A 22517-nucleotide genomic window follows, 5' to 3' on the forward strand; every position below is an offset into this window, starting at 1 on the left:
TGCCTCCAGGGTTCAAGCAATTCTCCTGCCTCAGCCTCCCGAGTAGCTGGGATTAAAGGCGTGCGCCACCATGCCCAGCTAATTTTTGTATTTTTAGTAGAGATGAGGTTTCACCATGTTGGCCAGGCTGGTCACAAACTCCTGACCTCAGGTGATCCACCCATCTCGGCCTCCCAAAGTGCCGGGATTACAGGCATGAGCCACCATGCCCAGCCAGCCAATCATTTTTTAAGATAAATTTTGGCTCCAGGAGGAAGAGCCTGAGTGTCTGCCCTGCAAAGGCTTTGACTCAACACCAGCTCAGATTCTGCTGCTGGAGACAGACTCTCACCTAGAGGCATGTCCTTGTTTTAGTGGATTGCCTTGGGTTTTTCCTCCTGAACTTTTATCTGGAGTATAGCCTCATACAGAACAATAGTGGGAGATAAGAAAAATGGGAGTTTGAGGTTCCCATTAAGGACAATGGAAAGGTTCATTAAGGGCAATGTGAAGAGAATTGCCTTGTTTTGGAGGCAGTGGGAGCCACTGAAATTTTTGCAATGAACCTATTGTCTGAGACACTGAAATATTTTTTGAATGAATGAATGCATAAGAGGCGATTTAGAGAGAGAGAGATACCTGGATTGGTTGGTTAAAGAAGAAGACGGCTATTAGCTTATTTCCTAAAAGGGAAACATTAATTAGATATGAAGGTGGAAAAGGACGTAGAAAAGAAGGAATGATGGGAGACAAAGTGGCACCTAATTGAACTCAGTAGATATATATTACCTTAGAGTAGTGCTTCCCAAGCTTTAACATATGTAAGAATTATCAACAGAACTTGCAAACACACTGATTCCTTGGCCCCTACCCCCAGAGATTCTCATTTGGAGGTCTGAGGCAAGCCCCAAGCATTTGTATTTTACTAAGCCAGCTCCCAAGATGATGCTGATGCTGCTGGTCTGAGGACCACATTTGTAATAATGTTGTATTTGGGCTTGGAAACCTGGAGCTAGAATACTTTGTTTTCAATTTTGGTTCTTCCACTTACTGCCCGTGATATCTTAAGCAAATCTATTACCTTTTCCAAGTAATAGATTAATACTTAAAACACCATAATGTATCATTTACTCAGGGATCTTGTTAAATTGCAGATTCTGATTCAGTTGGTCTGGGATGGAGGCTGAGCTTCTGTATTTCTGAAAGTCTCCCAGGTGACAGCCATGCTACTGGTTCATGAACTGGACTACTATTAGCAAGTACCTAGGCATTATTTCCCCATACTTCACATATTTATTACAATTAAATAAAAATATATAGATAGAAACAGTTTGAAAATTGTGGAGCAAAATGTAAATGTAAGGTGATAGTAGTGAATTGATGGAGACAGGAAATGGAAAAAGATGACTGAATTTTAAGCTGACTAGGAGGATTTTGGCACATACATAGAAATAAAGAAGTGAGGAAGGACATCTGGTTTAACAGAATGTGGATTTTGGGGGGAAAGTAGCAGGCAGTTGAAAACGTAAGACAGGAATAAGCTTGAGAAATAATTTAATCTTGAAATAAGAATTTTGGAGTTGTACACATATGATTGAAAAATATTTCTGTATATATGGGTATATAGAAAAAAAGAGAATAAGTAGAGAATCTGGGAAGAGATACCAGTTGGAAGATGTGAGAAGGAAGAGGTACTATTGGAAGATAGAGCATAGTTTATTTAGCACCTTGTCATAGAGACATTACTTGTCTAACCCCGGGCTGTATCAACAAATTGTACATCCTCATGATTGAGGATAATAGTCTATTGCGTTTCCTAGGCATTCTCCCACTTAGGAATTATTGAAGCATCCCATTTGTGTATGATTTTTATGGGCAGCTATTCCAAGAATGGTGGAAGATATGTATCTAAGACTTATGAGTTCCTTGGACCAGGTCATAAGCATTTAGAAAATAGAGTAATTGAGGGAGATCATGAATTGTATAGAAGTGAGGGATTTTGCAATTGAATATCCTTGCCTCATCAATCAATTCAGATACTTGGACATCTATGAACCTCAAGACAAAATGTAGTTCAATACCTTACTAGGAGGAGCATTTTCACAGAGATAAATTATCCACTAGGGAGAATAATAAGTAGAATTACATGCCTATTTATCATTGCATAATTTTAAAAGAAAAGAGCATGATTTGTTTAAGACACCAGTGTGTTTGACTGTGTCATGGTGGTGTTTTGGTCATTTTCTTAAGGATGCTTCCAAATAATGGCCTCAGATACTAAAAAAGGTTAGTAAGAATTCTGGCTGGATGTGGTGGCTCACACGTATAATCCCAACACTTTGGGAGGCTGAGGTAGGAGGCTCTCTTGAGGCCAGAAATTCAAGACACACCAGGGCAACATAGTGAGACCCCATCTCTATGTAAAAACAAAAACAAAAACAAAACAACAACAACAACAAAAACAATAAAACCAATTAGGCGTGGTCTTGCATGCCTGTAGTCCCAGCTGCTGAGGTGGGAGGACAGATTGAGCCTAGGAGTGCAAGGCTGCAGAGAGCTGGGATTGTACTACTGCACTCTAGCCTGGGTGACAAAGCAAGACACTGTCTGAAAAAAAGAAAAAAAAAATTTTTCTTTTTTTCTTTCCCATAATTCACTGGCTTGTTTGCTTTTTGGGTACTTTTAATTTTCCCTCTAAATTTCAAAGTACTAGGTGTTAAAATCTGGACATTTGAAAGTTTGATTTGCAATCATCTAAACTCCTAATCAACAGAGGTCTCTTTCTAACATTGATTTACTCTCAGAGGGTCATTCATAAACATATTCAGTACAGGCACACTCCACGAATATTCAATAATACATCAATCACTGAGCTGTTTATGTTAAGAGACACAATTGAAATTGAACAATATAACTCAATAAAATTACTGGTCTTCTTATTTATTCATCCAAATCCTAGTTGCTCAGTCACTGTAAACAGATCCATTGGAAACGATTCACTTTTCTATTGTTTCAGGATTGATCTTCTCAAACACATGATTATTCTTAATTCAGACAAAATATTTCATTTCTTTAAGTACACGAGAAGGAATTAGAGCCAGCTGAATGCAATAAGAGATGAGGAAGGAAGACGCTCAATAAAAGGAAATCAAACCTGTTTACAAGTCTGGATCTAAACACTTGTGAGGTTTGTGGTTTTGGAAACTATGTTCATATGTTAGAGGAGAAAATGATGAATACTGGATAAACATGAGTTTAAATGGCCTAGGCCAGATTCTTATTCCTCTTTGCACCCTAAGTATTTCTTTTAAACAAAGAGTTTCACTTAATTTCAAAAAAGACCACATGCAGACAAAAGATCAATGAACAGCAGAGTGACAGAGAAATTCAATTTTTCTGAGAATGGTAAGGTATATCTACTATCCAGAAGACAATTTAAAATATGGAAGCACTCATAAAAACAATTAATGTATGTAGTAATCATGAGACACACCAAATTATCATCTCATACTAGTGGTAAATCTTGGTTTCCTAAATCTGTTTTTTGTTTCCAGTTCTTCTACTTTGAATATATGATACTGCAAATATGCTAAACAGGGCCCTTGGGCAAATTAGAAACAGAGGTTGGTAAAAATATTAGGAATTTTTTTATTTCAATTTAAAATGTGTTTTTTAAGAACGTAAAAAACTTAATATAAGTGTATTCTGGAATCATAAGGATGAACATCAACTAAACGAGTCCTGTCCTGGAGCTCTAGTGCCCTTTGGCATATGTATTTATTTATCTACATTTTAAACTTAATAATTTTTTAAAAGTATGAGAACAGTTCGGTTGAAGCTATTCAATATGCAGTCATTTTGGATCAATGTGACTTCGAGTGATGGGTTACCAGAAAAGATGCTGGACTGTAAGAGTTTTTGAATTTGTGGGCTTTGGAATTTTGATGACTAAAAAAAAAAAAAAAAAGGCTAAAGGGAATTGGCATTTTAATTCCATGTGGCTGAGCTTTTTAGTTGCATTCAGACACTTCTATTTTTATTTCTTCAAGCTGGGCCTGTTTCCAAGGAGGAAGCTGTGGAATTATTGCTCTTACTCCCACATTTAGTGCAATCCCTTACAATACTAAGGATAGGTCAGATTTTTGCCTGTCCCCTGCATTAAACCTACAAGTAGATCAGATTTCAGAATAAGCAACAAGCAAAAAAGGACAAAAAAATTTCAAGTGAAACATTTGAACCAGCTTGACTTGAATTAGGGTCGAATCAACTGCATAATCTAATGTTCACAGAGTGCTTTGGCCTTAGAACCTGGCTGGTTTTACCCTATAACATTTAAGTTATTCTTTCATTTATTCTTTTTCTTCTTCTCTTCTTCCTTTTATTTTTATTACCCTGCTGTGTTCCTATACATTTAAAAGGTTAGCTGTTTGTGTTTTATACAATGGAAAAACTGTTGAAGTTTTAGCCTTGAAAAGCACTGACTGTACCTAAAAACGGAAAGAAAGCACTCCTTTGCCTTGCCTCCCATTGGTTGTTTGGAAACAGCTGTTTGATGCCAAGTTTGTACTTCACTCTTATCAGCTCATTTGGTGAGATCAGAATGTGCCTGAATAACTCTGAAGGTTAAAATATGTTGACTGAATTTTCTGCTGCCACCATTCAGCAGCAGCTAGGCTATGCCTCTCATGATCGTGACACGTAGTGGAAATTTTCCTGGCTTCTATACATCATCATCTCTGCCTGGTGAGTGTCATACTGAGGATGAGCACAGCAGGATGGCCTGCCAATGGGCCTGACAGAGCTGGCCTACGAACATATGGAATTGTGCTTCCAATAGAAAGCACACTATTTGCATTGACTTGTCATCATTCAGGGACCAAATTTTTTATTTTTGCCTTTTTATCAACCATTGGTGTCTTGTTTAGGGCATCTATAACTTTTTTTTTTTCCAGAGAAAATTGGGCATTACTATTTTCTTACTCAATCTCATAATCATTTTAAGCATTCCACAAATTATACTCCACTGGTCCTGACTGCTACTTAAATTGTATGTGTTCTTTCCAGTCCTTATTTACAACGTAACTCCAAATCCTTCATAGTACAAACAGAAGAGTCTTTGATTTTGATTTTTTTAATCATTCAATCTTACAGAATTGAATCATGCCATATTGTTATTTTTGCTCAGCAATTAGAAAATACTCACTGTCCAACAGTCCAAGAACTTTTAAGTATTACAAAATCCTTTTCTGTAATCTCATGTTAACAATACAGCCTTAGTTTAGAAGCATTTTCTAAAAGATGTTAAGCATTAACCTTGCAATTTGTGGTGTGCTTATATTTATCGCCAAATAATTTGCAGCATTTTGTCAGTTATTTATCTAGTTGTTTATATGTTTATCTGATGCCTATGCTGAAATATTCAAGGGCTTTGACAAGTGTGCTGTGTTAGCAGAAAATACTATTCAAGGGAGAAAAAAATATTCTTTTTCACTTGACTACTTCAGTACAGCAACTACAGTAGTTACTATATGACTTACTGAAAAACCATTAGAAGGAAAGAGATGAAATAGATCAGCCAATCCCCTAAGTCATAGATACTGAATATCTACTTTGTGTGGGTTTATGTCTAAGATATCATGGGAGCTCCACAAAATATATAACCGTTACCCAAATGGCAAAATAATGAACTTAGAATAAACATAAATTTTAAAAGGCTTGTACCTAATTTTTATTCTTTTTTGTTCCTCAAGTTTTTTTAAACTTAGAGCTTCCCTGGGCCTCAACCAGTGCCATCTGGGCAAAAATTCAATAACCTATGTGGAGATCATTATTGACCAAACATATTATCAGATTTAGATGGTTTGATATGCAATTATTCTGAAGACCAATTAAATATCACACACAATGGTCATTAATAGACAAAATTGTATTCTTATATGAATGATATGTCTTAGTTTCCCATATCTGTTTTCTCTTTCCAGTATATATTTTTTGAATAAATATTAAAAACCTGCCATATGGACAAACCATGCCAGTGTTTCCTTTTCATCATATACAGTTATTTGAAGAGGTTGGCATTAATCTGTGAATTCTCCATCTAGCTCATCAGGAAATAGCTGCAAAGAAGGAATTGTCAAATAGTTACCTTGGTCCCTGTGGGAAGAGTGGGGCTCCTTATGGGGAAGATGGGAGAGACAAATTTAGGAAGAAGAACTGAGAATTGTCTGTTCTTCCTAATTCTTGCCTAAATTCAGATAACTTATTACGGATGCTATTTTCATCTTCTGAAATATCTAACCACTTTTTCAAAGACTAGGTTTAACTGGGGAGGATTTTCCCTTCTACAAGGCTTGCTTCAATTCCAGACTCATTAAGATGTTGAAATATCTATTCTGGTAGTTCTTCCCTTAATGGTATCAGGTTGAATTCTGTCTAAAGTTTCACAGGTTCAGATGTTGAATCTTGTTAAGATGCAGATGTGTTCCAGGATCTCCACCTAGAACAGCCATTCAAAAACCCCAGAGTAGAGCTAAACTTTGTGTGCATGTGAAGTATGATGCACACACAAAACTACAGTGTAGTTGAGAAATGATTGCGAAGATAAAACCATGCCTCGTGTACAAAACCCCACACATATAAAAATAATCATCTTCAACTTTATGTAATTGTTCATAAAAGATTATTTAATATTAGTTTTTTTCTAAACACAATATGAAAGTAAAATTTTAAAAGTGTAATTATTTGAAATGCACAAGAGTGCTTTACATTAAAAAATTGCAACTATATGCCCCTAAGCAAATCAATTAACTTCTCTGGTTGTGGTTTCCTCTTCTGCAAAACCAGAGGATTGGACCAGCTATTTCTCAGGTTTCTCTCAGGTCCAGTATTTAATAATTCTGTGACTCATTTTATGAAATTCATCACACCTTAATTTATGAACTTCTAATTACATATTTGTATGTAGCCTTTTCTTAAAATGGTTTCATACATTTGTTATATTAATACTTGCTTAACATTTAAAGAGAAATTAAAGATAGAAGAGAATGAACAAGAGACAGGAATAAGAAATAGTTCCTAAAGCCCAAAGTACTAAAAGGCATTATGGGCAATACAATTTTGTGGGTAATTTGAAGAAAAGGAAAGTCACTGTAAACTTTAGTTTCTATTTTGTGCCATATATGTTATGGCTGCTAGTTACTTAATCTCACAACTACTCTAAAACAGATATTAATGTCCAGTGTATACTGCTAAGTAAACTATGGCTCAGAAAAATCCAAATCCATTGAATTAGGAAGTAACACAGTTGAGGTCTTTGGGTTTGAGTGATTCTGTACATGCTCTTACCAGATCATGATGCAGTCTCTGTTTATCAGGATAAAATAGCAAAAGAGAACTGCACACAGAAGGATTAAGTAGCACATGAAATGTCTAGGCTCCTAAATGCAAAAATCCTCAATAAAATACTGGCAAACAGAATCCAGCAGCACATCAAAAAGCTTATCCACCATGATCAAGTGGGCTTCATCCCTGGGATGCAAGGCTGGTTCAATATACGCAAATCAATAAATGTAATCCAGCATATAAACAGAACCAAAGACAAAAACCACATGATTATCTCAATAGATGCAGAAAAGGCCTTTGACAAAATTCTACAACCCTTCATGCTAAAAACTCTCAATAAATTAGGAATTGATGGGACGTATCTCAAAATAATAAGAGCTATTTATGACAAACCCACAGCCAATATCATACTGAATGGGCAAAAACTGGAAGCATTCCCTTTGAAAACCGGCACAAGACAGGGATGCCCTCTCTCACCACTTCTATTCAACATAGTGTTGGAAGTTCTGGCCAGGGCAATTAGGCAGGAGAAGGAAATCAAGGGTATTCAATTAGGAAAAGAGGAAGTCAAATTGTCCCTGTTTGCAGATGACATGATAGTATATCTAGAAAACCCCATTGTCTCAGCCCAAAATCTCCTTAAGCTGATAAGCAACTTCAGCAAAGTCTCAGGATACAAAATCAATGTGCAAAAATCACAAGCATTCTTATACATCAATAACAGACAAACAGAGAGCCAAATCATGAGTGAACTCCCATTCACAATTGCTTCAAAGAGAATAAAATACCTAGGAATCCAACTTACAAGGAATGTGAAAGACCTCTTCAAGGAGAACTACAAACCACTGCTCAAGGAAATAAAAGAGGATACAAACAAATGGAAGAACATTCCATGCTCATGGGTAGGAAGAATCAATATCATGAAAATGGCCATCCTTCCCAAGGTAATTTACAGATTCAATGCCATCCCCATCAAGCTACCAATGACTTTCTTCACAGAATTGGAAAAAACTACTTTAAAGTTCATATGGAACCAAAAAAGAGCCCGCATCGCCAAGTCAATCCTAAGCCAAAAGAACAAAGCTGGAGGCATCACACTACCTGACTTCAAACTATACTACAAGGCTACAGTAACCAAAACAGCATGGTACTGGTACCAAAACAGAGATATAGATCAATGGAACAGAACAGAGCCCTCAGAAATAATGCCACATATCTACAAGTATCTGATCTTTGACAAACCTGAGAAAAACAAGAAATGGGGACAGGATTCCCTATTTAATAAATGGTGCTGGGAAAACTGGCTAGCCATATGTAGAAAGCTGAAACTGGATCCCTTCCTTACACCTTATACAAAAATCAATTCAAGATGGATTAAAGACTTACATGTTAGACCTAAAACCATAAAAACCCTAGAAGAAAACCTAGGCATTACCATTCAGGACATAGGCATGGGCAAGGACTTCATGTCTAAAACACCAAAAGCAATGGCAACAAAAGCCAAAATTGACAAATGGGATCTAATTAAACTAAAGAGCTTCTGCACAGCAAAGGAAACTACCATCAGAGTGAACAGGCAACCTACAGAATGGGAGAAAATTTTCGCAACCTACTCATCTGACAAAGGGCTAATATCCAGAATCTACAATGAACTCAAACAAATTTACAAGAAAAAAACAAACAACCCCATCAAAAAGTGGGCAAAGGACATGAACAGACACTTCTCAAAAGAAGACATTTATACAGCCAAAAAACACATGAAAAAATGCTCACCATCACTGGCCATCAGAGAAATGCAAATCAAAACCACAATGAGATACCATCTCACACCAGTTAGAATGGCAATCATTAAAAAGTCAGGAAACAACAGGTGCTGGAGAGGATGTGGAGAAATAGGAACACTTTTACACTGTTGGTGGGACTGTAAACTAGTTCAACCCTTGTGGAAGTCAGTGTGGCGATTCCTCAGGGATCTAGAACTAGAAATTCCATTCGACCCAGCCATCCCATTACTGGGTATATACCCAAAGGACTATAAATCATGCTGCTATAAAGACACATGCACACGTATGTTTATTGCCGCATTATTCACAATAGCAAAGACTTGGAACCAACCCAAATGTCCAACAATGATAGACTGGATTAAGAAAATGTGGCACATATACACCATGGAATACTATGCAGCCATAAAAAATGATGAGTTCATGTCCTTTGTAGGGACATGGATGAAATTGGAAATCATCATTCTCAGTAAACTATCGCAAGAACAAAAAACCAAACACCGCATATTCTCACTCATAGGTGGGAATTGAACAATGAGAACACATGGACAAAGGAAGGGGAACATCACACTTTGGGGACTGTTGTGGGGTGGTGGAGGGGGGAGGGATAGCATTGGGAGATATACCTAATGCTAGATGACGGGTTGGTGGGTGCAGCGCACCAGCATGGCACATGTATACATATGTAACTTACCTGCACATTGCGCACATGTACCATAAAACCTAAAGTATAATAATAATAATAATAATAATAATAATAATAATAAAGAAAAAACAAACAAAAAAACCAAACAAACAAAAAAAAATGAGATCACCAAAAAGGAGGTACTGTAATACTGTGACAGCCTTCATATTTTCATATTTATAAATAAAGGCTATACTAATCCAACATATTAGTTAAGAAATAAAAAATAAAAAATGCAGAGTCAATGATAGCAAAGGCGATCCTACTGCTATATACAACATGGATAAATCCCACAATTATGATGCCAAGGGAAAGAAGCCAGCTACAAGAATCCACCGTGTATCATCTCATTTCATAAACACTGAAAAACAAGTGAGACAAATTTATTTTAATGAAAATCAAAACAGTGGTTATCTTTGTGGTTGCAATATTTGAGGCGGGTGCTAGGGAGTTTTCTGTGGTGTTAGAAATGGCTACATCTTGATCTGAGGGTGTTCATTTTATACAGACTCAATTTGGCTGAATACTCATGATTTTTGTATGTGGGTATGCATGTTGTACTATAATAAAATCTGTGTAGAGTTAAGAAAAAAAAAAAAAAAAAAAAAAAAGAAAAAAAAAAAGAGTTTCAAAATAATATCTTTTATCAACATTTGAATTTTTATTAAAAAATTCTTACCCAGAATAAATTGAAATACAGTATAAAAGACCACATATGGTGCTAACAAAGACTTATGTCTACTGATGCTATGCTAGTCAGTGATATAATAATGCTAATCATAGCAATAACATATTTACTAAATAAATATGGATTGAAGCTTTGAGCAAAGGCCATCATTGTTTTTCTCATAACATGGAACTACTTTCACGAGAATGATATGTGCATAAAATTTGCCCTCTACAAGAGATTACCTAAAGAATTATTGTTATTTTGTAGAAGGTTTGTATTGCACTTCAAATCCAATAATGAATATTGAGGGCTTTCTGTTCAGATCTATGAAATAAAAGATAATTTATGCTTATTCATATAATAACTAAGAAGCTATCAAATATTTATTATTGGATTGAAGCAATGGAAATGGTGAGAAGAAGGGAGAATGAATCTATTTTTAAAAGAAGAAAAATGCAATTAAGTCTTTTTGGGGTATAAGAATTTGCAGAACTATTATAAATAGAAGGGCCCATCTCAGCTTGATTACTTCAAAACAGCTTCCTGCAACCTCCCACCAAGTAGATGAGCAATTAGTATAATCACAGCAATAAGTCAAAGACACTTGCTGTTAAAAATTGTGTTGCAACTTTTCCTTTTGGCATTGCTCCTAGCCTATTCCACTTCCACACACACACACACAAATGCACATATTTAATAAAATTTTATTTGGTAAAAGGCAAATGCCTAGGCTTGACTTCTTTTTTTGCATCAAGGTTAAGTAAAGGGCACTGAACAAGTGAAGCTGTGCTGAAAACAACAGTGGCCAAGACAGAGATATTCTTATACCTCAACCCGTTGTGCAGATGGAAGTCTGGCCAAAAAACCATAAAGCATCAAGTCTGACTGTGAGTCAATCTGTCAGCATAAGTACAAGGTGACTCAGGAAAACACTGCATTTTGTTTTCTGGGAAATACTCAGGGGTTCTAGTACATTTATGAGTGTTGGATATTGTTTTCAGGAAAGGATAAAAACGACTTCATAAATAGAAAAAATGAACTTTTAATAATTGAGTCTCTGCTAAAAAAACAAAGTGTAAGAGTAACCCAAGCGAATTCATTTTTTAAAGAAATTTTCAATAGGCAGATATTAAACCTACACTTCAGTTTGAGATACTTCCATATTTGTAAATCTTATGCTACTAAGTTGACTCAGTACACAATAAATTGTTTCTAAGAAGAAGCAGCACAGTAAAACAGGCTTTGCAACGCCAGTCATGTGACCTTTTAAACTATGTTTTTAGTGTGTTTAATTTTAAGGTTTGCTTTAGGTTTAATCTACACAATTAATTAATTGTTACAAGTTGCCAAATTATTGGTTTGTCTGGATCTTCTATGTTAATAGGAATTTAAAGGAATGTTTAATGTTGTTGAATAATAGGGAGAAGAGAGAGCTTTAGATCTTTGATTTTTCAGTCTTCCCGGTATTGCTAGGTATTTTAAATACCCAGCATTTGTCTATTCCATTGTGTCAATTATGACAGCCTTGATTTTTCACTAGTTTGGGAGTTCTTTTATGAGTGTTTCCAAATGCTTTCCTTCTTTTTTCCCTAATTAAAGAAATTCACCAACTTATAGGGGAAAACATCAATTTCAACTTTTTATGAAATTCTGCTGAGAGGTTACAGAAGGTATACAGCAAAATACATTTAAAACATTTCAACTATTAAAGGACAACTATTTTTTTTTTATTGAGGATAAGCATTTTTTTATGGTCAAAAAGAATCTGACTTTTCTGTTGAAATGTTATATAGAAACACCTGAACACACATAGATACTAAGGCTGAGTTCTTAGGGAATAGTATTCTACCTCCTCAAAAAACTTTGCTTACTGAACACATTATTTTAAGAAGAGAGATTATTAGTAACAGTGATAAGTATCAAGGCATAAGGTCAAAATAGAAAAAGAGAAAGGACAGAAGATTGGTTTCTAATAGTGTAAATTATCCTGAAACTGGATACATGGAAAGTTTAGAATAACAGGAAGAAAGGAGAAACTTTAGAGGCAGAAATTCAAGGTCAAAGGTCATCACCATATAGGAATTTGAATCAGCTAAGAAAGATAATTGCAAACCTTGACTTTGTCTTTAAATGTCACAAAAGGAAAAGAACAGTACAAGTATTTCAATACACAATTTACCATAGATGCCATACCATGATGATACAGATGACTGAAATAATGCAGTTGAAATATATCAATGTAAATATATGATTATTTGAAATATAAAGGTAAATACCTCATAATGTTGTGGAATTTGTCTTATTTTTAAAGAATAACTCAGTTTTAAGTAACGTGCATATTACGGGCTGAGTTTTGTTCTCCCAAATTCATGTGTTGAAGTCCTAAGCTTCAGTACCTCAGAATGTGACTGACTGTATTTGAAGATAAGGTCTTTAAAGGGGTAATTAAGTTAAAATAAGGTCTTTAGGGTGGACATTGATCCAGTATGGCTGGTGCTCGTATAAGAAACAGAAAGTTGGACGCAGACATGGACAAAGACCATGTGAAGACACAGGAAGAAGAGGGCTATGTACAAGCCCAGAAGAGAGCCCTCTGAAGACACCAATCCTGCCAACATCTTAATCTTGGACTTCCGTCCTCCAGCACTTCAAGGAAATACATTTCAGTTGGTTAAGGCATCCACTCTATCCTGCTTTGTTATGGCAACCCCTAGATAACTAATTCGGTTGGAAAGCATTTTATTCAAAGGAAATTAGAAGAGGGAAGTTTCTACAGAACAGGAAACACTGATGATTCTTTTGGAAGACATGAAGAACCTCTTAGATTTCATCTGGCCCAAGTGCCCTTGCGATGAATAAGCTTCATGAGGGTCCACATTTGATTTTCCTCATTTTGGAAATGAGTAGTAATTACCCAGAGTGACATGTTGAGAAAAAACTGAAAAACCACAAGGCCTTTAGGTGAGGGTGGGTGTGGAGGGAAGGGGAGAGCTCTAAATGAAGCATGTTCTATATTGATCAGTGATGTCTTCCCTGGGTGAGGGGTAGTGAGTGACCACACACATGCATGTGTTGACCCAGAATTATATGGTAATTTTTAAATTCAAATGTTTCTGTATATGAATCCGTTTGTTCGTGGATCACTACTCTGGTCACCTTGGAATTAGGGTTATTTCATGTATTCCCTCATTCTTTATTTGACCAAATAGAAAAGTTTAGATATAAATAAAAACTATGAGACAAATTAAAAATATATAATGTGTTGAATAGTATTTTTTTTTGAGTGAGACAAGGAAAGCCATCCTATAGTTAACTGTTTTCTAGCAGGTGAGCTCTTTCACAAAATGATTAAGCTAGAGAAGGTTACTATGATACTTAGATAGCACAGCTACTTATAGGGTTGATATCCACATTTTCCAGATCTTACAGTTTTTAAATATTTAATGCATAGCAAAATATGATGGTTATTACAGTAATCATCTTTTCTGGATGCTGAGGGAGGGAAGATAGTAATATTTTTGCTTTACTTGCCTATTACCTCATATTACCTGCATTCTCAGAGGTTATAGGGTTCTTCCCCCTTGCTTTTGAAAATGTGATGCAAAGACATGGCATTCTCGTCATTTTTTTTTTCCATTTTGATGTACTTTAGTGGCTGGAGTTAACTCTGCAATATTGAGCCCCAAATGGCTTCAACTTTGTCACTGAGGAAAGACTCTAAATCTGAAAAGATCTTTCCCATTCTGGTCTGCCTGACAGTTGCTCCTCCTCCCCTTGGGCAGGGAACCCAGAGAATCAGAAGCAGATCTTCTTGCTCTGGGGTCACTCTGTCAGCTTTGATGTTGACCAGCAAGGGATACTCAGCTACTGTTAGAGAAATTTTTTGAGGGGAGGAAGGAAGCTGCATAACCTGATTAAGTATCAGTACATCATTTTTAAAGGGATGCTATGTTCGATTCAGAACCATGCTCCTTTCTAGGAACATGCCAATTATTGGCTAATCAATATTCTAAGTACCACCCTCCAAATCTCTACAATGTTAATGCTATTTTTAACATTGGATCTACAACAGGAGACCTATTATTCTGCTGAATATTCTGAAATTAGAGGCATAAAGATGACAGAAAAAGCAATTCAGAGATGGATCAAAAATATTATAAAATATCAGGGAGACTATTTCCATATAGTCTCTATTATATGTTATTTTTAATTTTTCAAATTTAGTTCCTTGTTTTTGAAAACTAAGCTACCTATGTTTTGTACTTTTTAAGCATGTATTCTTTTCTATCCTGAGGTTATTAGTCACAAATTAATCTTTTACATTAATTTATCAATATGACTTTTCTTCTGTGAATTTCAGATTGGTTTGCCATGGCTCTTTGAAACAGTTACTCTTGTCCTCATTGTAGAGATGGTGATACTAAGGCAGAAAATGGTAAGGTAATTTATTCATAATTTCTGAGAACTCTATACCCTGTCAACTTCAAATTACAAATCATAGTGCACGCTGGGGCATATTTTGGGCTTCCCTTTGATTAACAGGGAGGAGGTTGGGCTTGATGACCTCTGCAGGAGGCTTCCAGCTCTGTAATACTAGGATCTTAATTCTGATGAATGGTCCTGATGGTAACTAGAACCAAGCTACTCCCCCACCCTTTAGTTCAAAACTTAAGACAAATCACTCATGCAAAATATTTTTTCTCCCTACTAATTCATAGGGTAAAATATCAATTTCTGCTAAGCATTGTTATGTTCTGATTTAGTCATGAGTGTGAGTTGATGAAAGGACCTATCTTATTTACACTGTTGTTTGGAAACTCTATGGGGATTTTGAACTGGGGGAAGGACACAGCGAGAAGTTTGGTTCCAGCTCAGTGAATGACATGTTTGTACTGGACAATGTAGCATAGTTTCTCCTAAGCTTCCAATCTGGGCATCAGCTGACTACACTCACAAAATAAGCTGATGATATTTAGATTTTACCAAGACTAATTAAGCAAGATGCATATTTCCCAGTAGATACCTGTGACTGAGGTGTGAATTTAATTTTTTTTTAATTAACAAAGTGATTTTGTGTAGTCTCTTTTGTTAAATTAGTTTTTATTTTCATTCCAATGCCTTGATTATTGGTTCATAGGAAGAACAATAACATCATTTGATTGTAATTAAATAAGGGGGAAAACATTTTACTTTTTTTAAATTATTGCTTCTGAACTCCGAAGGAAGGAAATGACATACTTTAAATAAGGACAGAAGATTCTCTCAGTGGAACTATGATAGCAGTTATTGTGTATCAGATTTTCTTGAGCATTAAGATCTTCTTTTAGAAGTATGTTTATTACCCTACAAACCTTTCTGGAGGTTTCATCTAAACTTGGAGTAGCTGGTAGAGGTGTTGGGATTTGAACAAGGTTTCTGTTCCTTTACTATTGCCTTAGTTTCTCTTGCTCATCAGACCAAAGTTTGGAATCTAGTCTCATCTTTGTGTATTTTGAAAATCTAACAAATCTAGAAGATGGTGTGAATGTGCATATATTTAGACAATTTAAAATTTTGTCAAGGACATGAAAGAAAGACATGTTTTCTAACAAAACAGAAAAAAACAAAAATAAGAACAGAATGCTTTTAACATTGCTTAAAGAACTACAGAACTATGGTGGCAAAGTGAGTATGTCATACAAGGTAGGCTATGTAAATCTATGTGTGATAATTGTGTACAATTCATTGATAGGGGATGTACTTTCTACTTAACACATGTTCTCCTCCTAGATACCTTGCCTATAGGTACAGAAGTATCTATTATATTGGTTTAGGCTGATTCTAAGGGATATTTCTCTTAATGTAAGCTGAAGCAGAGAGAAACTCTATTGGCAGATGCAAGTGACCTTTTCATCACAATGAGTTACTGAAGGATGGACTCTTAAGCTATGGAATATTGCTGAAATCAAGGCTGCTATAATGCAGTTATACTTTCGTAAGTCTGAATAGAAAAAAAAGTCACATCATGGAAAAGAGAACTCAATCAAATATTGGACTTCCACACTATTTATGTGTACTATGTGTTCTTAATAAATATTCTCATAAATACCTGCAAAATTCATGGGGTTTTTTTTTGCTTCCAGTGTTCGGCAATCTTGGAGATATGTGATACCTTGGTTTAGGAGCTGTAGAGCTCTGACAGAAGACCCATATTATAATTCCTGCATAACTAAGAAAAAGAAAGTGGACGATACCAATTAAAAAAAAGACTTAGAACCAGAAAGCTGACCTGAAAAGCCATAGATAGTGTGTTGATATTTTCAGAAATTGAAATTTATTTGAAAGTTTCTGGTACTTCATAGCAAAATATGATGGAAACTGACAAAAATATAAAGTGAAAGTTTTCCTAATGATAGCTCATTCTCCAAAAGTTTATTCTACAAAGATGAATGAAGACAAAATTTTAAATATCACAACCACCCTCTTATTTGATGTTCATTGAGAAAGGAGATAGTTTTTTCTCTTAAATTATCCCCAGATTGTAATAATAATGTGTATTAACATGATTAATATTATTTATTGATAATTTTAATAACTTTTAAATCCATTTTGTAGGTTTCAGTTTTTCAAAATCTTTGTTTTAAAATTAAAAGCCCAAGCCCATATGAAAAGATACAAATTTTAACAGATTTTATCTGGCATTTAAAAGGCATTGCCACAGTTTGGCTAACTTAGACAAATATGTCTATCTGGACATTGTAAGTGATTTGGTAGAAATAAAGGCATTACACATGTGGATGCAAACCCACTTACACAGTATCACTGGTAAAACCTTTAAAGATTAGCTTGAACAGCAAAACCTTATGAGAATATGAAGCTGCCACCTTAATAGCATTCATTATGTTTATTTTTAATAAAGAAATAGCTTTATTTTGGCATAACCAGTATAGGAAATCAAGTTGAATTTGTGTCACATTGTACTGAATAGGTTAGGCATAGGACATTTAGAACCTAAGGTTTTTTAATGTAAGTCAATGTTTTACTTTAATATAAGTAATTAATCAGTATCTAATGTGGTTTTGGGGCCATAGGGTAACTTAGTTTTCATATCCTAAACAAACCTACCTTTTTAGTTACTTTCAGACAATAGGGAAATGCTTCAAAGAAATGACCAACAACCAAGTTCAGATGGGCAAGATCTTACCAGTTATTATAAAAAGAAGCCTCAAATGCTGTTAACTTGCATATGGACAACCAGATTTACACCATAAAATAGGAAACACTTCTATTATTGCATACAAAACTTAAAAAAGGTTTAATTTTAAACATATAAATCATACTTAATCTAACAATATGCACATTATGTGAAAATGTCATCTAACTCTTTGCCTTTCAAGTTCGTATATTATAGAAAACTCAGATATTTTCTTTATCTTTCTTTTTTAAAAACAGATTCATTACCCTGTAGGTTTCAGTTAGTTAATATTGAACAGGGATTCAGGGAAGGATTCTTTTTTAAATTATTGAAGAGATCTGAATATGTTTATAAACTGAAACAGATATCCCAGTGGAGGAATAATGAAACCAAAAACTGATGAAATCTGTTCACAGTCCTGGAGGAGATGAACAATGGAGACAGGGGAATTGGAGGTTAAAATTATATCATCTGCAAGTGGGTGAAGACATTTGCTCTTTCAATGCTGTGAGCACATTGCTTCTCCAATATAATCCTGGACATGACCAATTATCCTATTATTTGTGATGTTTATAGATATATATATATATATAATTGGTGAGATGCATTTCTGAGTTTGAAATAGCTTTGAATACTGATTATTTTATTTTATTGATACCTAATATTTTATATATTTGTGGGGTACATATGAGTGTTTGTTGATATATTATTATTTGTGCTTACTTTTATGCATGACTTTTCTCTTTTCACATTGGCTCCAGGAGAATTAGGAAGAAAACAAAGAGCAAGTTTTGGTCATTGGTTGGCTGGTGGTTGGTTTTCTTTTCTTTTGTTTTCAAACTTCCAAAGAGGATCTTGAAGCATTTATCAGAAATAATTGGAGGTGGCCAGGCGTGGTGGCTCACGCCTGTAATCCCAGCACTTTGGGAGGCTGAGCTCAGTGGATCACTTGAGGCCAGGAGTTCAAGACCAGCCTGGCCAACATGGCAAAACCCCGTCTCCACTAAAAATACAAAAATTAGCTAGCATACTAGTGAGCTCCTGTAGTCCCATCTACTAGGAGGCTGAGGCAGGAGAATCACTTGAACCTGGGAGGCAGAGGTTGCAGTGAGCCGAGATCCTGCCACTGCACTCCAGCCTGGGTGACAGAGCCAGATTTTGTCTCAAAAAAAAAAAAAAAGAAAGGAAAAAAAAGAAAAAAAGAAAGAAAGAAAAAGAAATAATAATTGGAGGTGTAGAGGAGCAATGTCTTAATTGACAGGCTGTGGAGCAGCTATTATTGCTAGAAGCAAAAAACAATGAGGGAATGGAACCAATGCCTCAGACCACCTACTGGCCACCAGGTGAGCACCATGTCACAGCAGGGCTGGGTATTTGCACTGGCTCTTCTCTTTAGACCTGAGAAGAGTTGTCCAATGGGAGCTCCTTGACTATTGCTTGTTGGTCATCCTAAAATATTGATGGCTGCTTGCGTCCTGAGATATCCTCAGCCCTGTTTGTATATTTCCCTTTCCAATGTGTACCCTAGAACACTTACCACTTCCCCTGGGTTCTGAAGTGGGGTCGAAGATGAGCCAAGATGAGCACTTGTCCTTCAAGAGATTGGAAAGCAGTGACGTCTCAGCTGTTTTACACAGTTAGACACTGGGGATCCATTCATCGCTTTTTGGAAAGGAAACATAAACATGGCAAGATTTCATGCTTAGGTAGCAAATTACAATTTCCAAAGTCTTTTTATACCTTCAATATTAAATTCAGTGTTCTAATTATGGTAAATGTTCTAATTATGGTAAACCACCAAGGTTATAGCCTGAGTTTTTGAGGCTTGAAATTTATACTGTTTAGACAGCTTTTGTTAGGAAAAATAATTAAAAGATATAAATTCAAAATTAGGTTGCAATGTAACTATTTCTTTTTTTCTTTTTCTTTTTTTCCTTTTTTTTTTTTTTTTTTTTGAGACAGAGTCTCACTTCATCACCCAGGCTGGAGTGCAGTGGCAAGAACTCAGCTCACTGCAACCTCCGTCTCCCAGGTTCAAGCAAGTCTCCTGCCTCAGCCTCCCAAGTAGCTGGGATTCCAGGCACCCACCACTATGCACGTCCAATTTTTTTGTGTGTGTTTTTGTATTTTTAGTGGAGACAGGGTTTCACCATGTTGGCCAGCCTGGTCTCGAACTCCCGACCTCAGGTGATCCACTTGCCTCAGCCTCCCAAAGTGAGGGGATTACAGGTGTTAGCCACCACGCCCAGCCTAACTATTTCTTTAAAATGAGACATCACAACAATAAATTACAAAATTTTAAAAGCTGAAAAATTGCAAAATCAGAAAATCCAGAAAATAACATAATATTTGAAAGAATCAACTGCCTCAAACATGTCTGTACATTTTTTTTCTATTTTTGGCCACACATTTCTGCTCACTTCTCCATATTACACAATTTATGATATTTTCTATAGAAACAATAAAATGATATTCATTCTTGCCTCTAGCATAATCCTTTCTTTAAAAAATTAACAATAAAAATAAACTAAAATAAATTTAAATACTTGACAGTTTAGAAAGTTTACTTCAGCTTCAGACTAGTCATTGATGATGTCATTAAAATTTTCAAAATTGTTGTCATATTTAGAAGCTGTGGTCTCATAGAAAAAATATCTACAAAGTGTTTGTTGAGCATGATCCTTCTCAAATATACTTACTTTATGTTCTCTGATATAGGTTTGTGCCCAAGAAGCACACATTTCTGGTAAATTTCATTGTGTGTAAGTCTTATACAAATTACATGGCAAATTGATAATTTGTATATTTTTAATAACTTCCATTTTGATCAATCATTGATAAGAACCTATCTTTCACTTAGAATTTTACACAGCTAATTCTGGGAAGAATTTTCCTCATATTTTTTCTGGCCCTGTACATTTCGGTATTGTTTTTCATCCAATGCTCACACACTTTGGGTGCCAGTCATCATGGGACAGATTCATTTTGCTGTAGCATTTCTGGCCTTGTACATTGGTGTCATGATGCCAGGACAGTCAGCACAATGGGAGGCATGACTATTGCTGTAGCCCAGTCCCACACATGGAGAGAAGGCGACAACATAACCATATATTAAAGTGACTACAAACCACATCAATACATTCTAATGAAATCAAGCTAAATTATCCTCTACCAGTTATCTACAGCTATGAAAGAAAAAAAAGTCCCACATTATGGTGGTTTAAAACAGTAAACATTTTATTGCTTACAGTTTTGTTGGTTGGATATTTGGGGCTCAGTGGGGATGGCTTGTCTCTACTCCATGTGATGTCAGCTGGGGTGACTTGATTAGGGCTAAGAGATCAAAGATTGCTTCATTCTCCATAAATGGAGCTTTGCTGTTACTGTCAAACTGGGGCAATGTGGTTCTCTTCCATGTGGCTTTACTCTCCATATGGTGGTTCATTCACTATGATCTTTCTCTCCACATGTTCCCTGTCTCCGCAGACTAGCCTGGACTTCTTTTTGTGGAGACTGGATTCCAAGATTGAAAGTAGAAGCTACATGCTTTCTCCAAGCAGGGCTTTAAGACTTCACTTCTGCAACATTTTATTGATGAAAGCAAGTCACAAGACCAGACTGATTCAAGGGGTGGAGAAATAGACCCTACTTCTTGATGGAGGGAGCAGTAGAGTTACATTGCAAAGGGATCTGGACAAAAAAAGGAGTGATTTATTAGGAATCATGTTTAACAATTTACCACAATCCCCAGCGCAACTGCCTGTTAGCTGGATCCAGAAATGTCTACAACTACTGCAATGCCATTTGACCTTAGGGGTGATGTGACCCAGTGTAAAGAGATGGTGGTCTTAACCAATCACAGTTAAGATAGTTTAGTTTTGGAAGGTATAAAAAATATGTAACAACATGAATGCACTTTTAGGGTCAGACAAGAGACTTAGAAAGAGCCTGCAAAAGGGAGGAGCCCTGAGGCCTAAGCCCCATGAGTGTCAATGCTTACCTGTATCTAGACACTGGCATCCCCCTTTTGATAAGGCCAAGATTGATTGTTTTCCTTTCCTACCTACCCTATATCTAATCGATGTGCAAACACTGTTGACACACAAAAGAACCCTAAATTCAACAATTTGTGAAGAATTTTTGCACTAACATGTTAGTTCAAAAACTCAACATTGCTTGCTAAGACTATTGCAATAAACTTTTCTATGATCCCCTAATTTGATTCTTGCTCCTCTTATTTTTTACACAGTCATCAGAGTAAATCTTTTCAAAGGTAAATTGGATTTTATGACTTTTCTGCTTCTAATTAGTTTCATCTATACATTAAAATATATTTCCAAACTATTCTACACTGGTCTGTCACTGGCCACCTCCAGAATGTGATTTTCAACCATTTTCTCTATTTTGCTCTCTATCTCCCTTTCTCTCTGCTCTATTTTTATTATTTTTAACCACTGCTAGAATATAAGATCCAACTTAAGAAGAGAGATTTTTGTCTATCAGCTTATTCCCTGGGCTTAGTCTAGCACAAGCTAGTGGCACAATAAGCATTTATTAAATAAGTAGATATTATATAATTAAAATTTAGCAACAAATTCTATACGATATATATTATCATTCAATTTGAGTGAAAAAGTTCTGATGAAATAATCAAAATCACCTTAAGCATACGAAAGAGTTAAGGCCCAGACGTTATTCTACTGCTGTCTCTTATTTCTAAACACAGGCTTATTTCAGTGAGAGATTAACTTAACCCAGATTCTTACTATTATAAAGGAGTACCATGAACCCATGAAAGCTGGCTTTCTCTCTGAATCTGTTTTCTCTTTTAATTAATAGCAACATTTACAAAGGAATAATTAATAGGCACTTACCCTTGGCATATCA

At 35.7% G+C, this 22517-nt stretch overlaps 1 long non-coding RNA gene across 1 annotated transcript; it reads left to right on the forward strand.

The window, feature by feature from the left end:
- The first annotated feature begins 14816 nt into the window (after positions 1–14816).
- Positions 14817–21847, forward strand: LOC103891008 (uncharacterized). The gene is made up of 2 exons (XR_655283.4): positions 14817–14891; positions 21117–21847. It is a non-coding gene; the product is annotated as an uncharacterized LOC103891008 (long non-coding RNA).
- Positions 21848–22517: the final 670 nt, after the last annotated feature.

Source organism: Pongo abelii, chromosome 5 (assembly GCF_028885655.2).
Source record: "Pongo abelii isolate AG06213 chromosome 5, NHGRI_mPonAbe1-v2.0_pri, whole genome shotgun sequence".
Taxonomy (NCBI): Eukaryota; Metazoa; Chordata; class Mammalia; order Primates; family Hominidae; genus Pongo; species Pongo abelii.